Raw genomic sequence first — 3,666 nt, 5'->3', positions numbered from 1 at the left:
TACCCTTTGCACGCTTACACCTCAGACCACTGCAACTGTGCATGCTAAGTCAGTGGAATGGGGATTACTCAGACTTATCCCCTTCTCTGAATCTGGATCAAGAGACCAGAAATTCTCTTCTATGGTGGCTTTCTCGGCCACATCTGTCCAGGGGGATGCCATTCAGCAGACCAGACTGGACAATTGTAACAACAGACGCCAGCCTTCTAGGTTGGGGTGCCGTCTGGAATTCTCTGAAGGCTCAGGGACAATGGAGTCAGGAGGAGAGTCTCCTGCCAATAAACATTCTGGAATTGAGAGCAATTCTCAATGCCCTCCTGGCTTGGCCCCAGTTCACAACTCGGGGGTTCATCAGGTTTCAGTCGGACAACATCACGACTGTAGCTTACATCAACCATCAGGGAGGGACAAGAAGCTCCCTAGCTATGATGGAAGTATCAAAGATAATTCGCTGGGCAGAGTCTCACTCTTGCCACCTGTCAGCAATCCACATCCCGGGAGTGGAGAACTGGGAGGCGGATTTCTTAAGTCGTCAGACTTTTCATCCGGGGGAGTGGGAACTTCATCCGGAGGTCTTTGCCCAAATACTTCGACGTTGGGGCAAACCAGAGATAGATCTCATGGCGTCGCGACAGAACGCCAAGCTTCCTCGTTACGGGTCCAGATCCAGGGATCCAGGAGCAGTCCTGATAGATGCTCTGACAGCACCTTGGGACTTCAGGATGGCTTACGTGTTTCCACCCTTCCCGTTACTTCCTCGATTGATTGCCAGAATCAAACAAGAGAGAGCATCAGTGATTCTAATAGCACCTGCGTGGCCACGCAGGACTTGGTATGCAGACCTGGTGGACATGTCATCCTGTCCACCTTGGTCTCTACCTCTGAAACAGGACCTTCTGATACAGGGTCCCTTCAAACATCAAAATCTAACTTCTCTGAAGCTGACTGCTTGGAAATTGAACGCTTGATTTTATCAAGACGTGGGTTTTCTGAGTCAGTTATTGATACCTTAATACAGGCTAGGAAACCTGTTACCAGAAAGATTTACCATAAGATATGGCGTAAATACCTATATTGGTGTGAATCCAAAGGTTACTCTTGGAGTAAGGTTAGGATTCCTAGGATATTGTCTTTTCTACAAGAAGGTTTAGAAAAGGGTTTATCTGCTAGTTCATTAAAGGGACAGATCTCAGCTCTGTCCATTCTGTTACACAAACGTCTGTCAGAAGTTCCTGACGTCCAGGCTTTTTGTCAGGCTTTGGCCAGGATTAAGCCTGTGTTTAAAACTGTTGCTCCACCATGGAGTTTAAACCTTGTTCTTAATGTTTTACAGGGCGTTCCGTTTGAACCCCTTCATTCCATTGATATAAAGTTGTTATCTTGGAAAGTTCTATTTTTAATGGCTATTTCCTCGGCTCGAAGAGTCTCTGAATTATCAGCCTTACATTGTGATTCTCCTTATTTGATTTTTCATTCGGATAAGGTAGTCCTGCGTACTAAACCTGGGTTCTTACCTAAGGTAGTTACTAACAGGAATATCAATCAAGAGATTGTTGTTCCTTCTTTATGCCCAAATCCTTCTTCAAAGAAGGAACGTCTACTGCACAACCTGGATGTAGTCCGTGCTCTAAAATTTTACTTACAGGCAACTAAGGAATTTCGACAAACGTCTTCTCTGTTTGTCATTTACTCTGGGCAGAGGAGAGGTCAAAAAGCTTCCGCTACCTCTCTTTCTTTTTGGCTTCGTAGCATAATTCGTTTAGCTTATGAGACTGCTGGACAGCAGCCTCCTGAAAGAATTACAGCTCATTCTACTAGAGCTGTGGCTTCCACTTGGGCCTTCAAGAATGAGGCCTCTGTTGAACAGATTTGCAAGGCTGCAACTTGGTCTTCGCTTCATACTTTTTCCAAATTTTACAAATTTGACACTTTTGCTTCATCGGAGGCTATTTTTGGGAGAAAGGTTCTTCAGGCAGTGGTTCCTTCTGTATAAAGAGCCTGCCTATCCCTCCCGTCATCCGTGTACTTTTGCTTTGGTATTGGTATCCCAGAAGTAATGATGACCCGTGGACTGATCACACTTAACAGAAGAAAACATAATTTATGCTTACCTGATAAATTCCTTTCTTCTGTAGTGTGATCAGTCCACGGCCCGCCCTGTTTTTAAGGCAGGTAAATATTTTTTAATTTATACTCCAGTCACCACTTCACCCTTGGCTTTTCCTTTCTCGTTGGTCCTTGGTCGAATGACTGGGAGTGACGTAGAGGGGAGGAGCTATATGCAGCTCTGCTGGGTGAATCCTCTTGCACTTCCTGTTGGGGAGGAGTAATATCCCAGAAGTAATGATGACCCGTGGACTGATCACACTACAGAAGAAAGGAATTTATCAGGTAAGCATAAATTATGTTATATATAAAACGAAAAGTAGAAAGCACTCACTGGACTGTAGACAGCAATTTCAATCAAATAGAATTTATTGTGACGTTTCGGGACCAACAGCGTCCCTTCCTCTGACAAACAACTAGTGAAAAAACCAAACATTTATAGACCCATACAACACTCCCCTAGGTAATCTACCAATGAAAATGTGCCGTGTGCAAAAGTAGAGCCGTGTGCAAAACAAGCATAGGTCCCTATACTTAGGGAAAAATATGTAAATAATGTATAAATGTGTAAATGTATATCAACTTATGCGTGATTCTATGTGCACAACCTATAAAAATGCCTGATAGCCCCCACGACATGAGCGATCTACTGTAACTGAGTAAAACTCTGTAGCGTACCTCTAGTGAAAATAAAGACAACAAAGTGCCTGATAGGTGGGATATGACATACCCCCGTGTTTTTATAGGCCAGGCAAATTCGTCATTGGTAATCACGCCCTATTCACACCCAATTACATGTTATTGGTCAATCACAACAAAAGTTCTAATAGGCTAACTTGATACATCAAGCCGTTACACATATTGGCAATATGAGCGGTTGCTATAGTCGCACTAGTACACACCTCCGTGTATCCCAACATCACCGCGTCTGTCTCATTGATACAACGCCGTGACGCATCCACGCTATGGTGGTCGTCATGGCAACAAAAGCAAACAACCACATATAATAGTAGCTGATCATAACAGCGTCTGCCCTAATGCCATAAATCATTGTCATGTCAAGGAAAACACTACCTTATCCACTTAATCAAAATAATACAAAGTTGCACTATAAGATTAAAAACATGTTTAGAGAATCACCGTCGTATTAAAGCAGGCCACTGTATATCCAACTATACGGTTGCCATAGCTGCCCAGCCCGCTTGGGGTCTCTTTGTCCTATATATGGCCCCACCTAGGGGATCATCAGGCACCCACCAGACCACCACAATAAAGATGTGGGGACAATAACAATAACAACCGTTCCGTGGCCGAAATAAGCGTGTCTATAATACCCTAACATGGGACAGAGTAACGCAATAAGACAAAAACCTATCAAAAGTATCGCCATCATTTTACAGCATTTTACACTGCACATCCGACTCTAAGGTTGCCATAGCAACCTAAGTATAAACAACAACACACAATAGGGGTCGTCCTTAGCCCTATTTTTAGCAATACATGGGGGATCTTCCGGTGCCTACCTGGTCAGCACAATAGAGATGTGAGGATAATATAAAA

The sequence above is a fragment of the Bombina bombina genome, chromosome 5 (assembly GCF_027579735.1).
Source record: "Bombina bombina isolate aBomBom1 chromosome 5, aBomBom1.pri, whole genome shotgun sequence".
NCBI classification, from domain to species: Eukaryota; Metazoa; Chordata; class Amphibia; order Anura; family Bombinatoridae; genus Bombina; species Bombina bombina.
Note: the sequence above shows the minus strand (reverse complement) of the source record.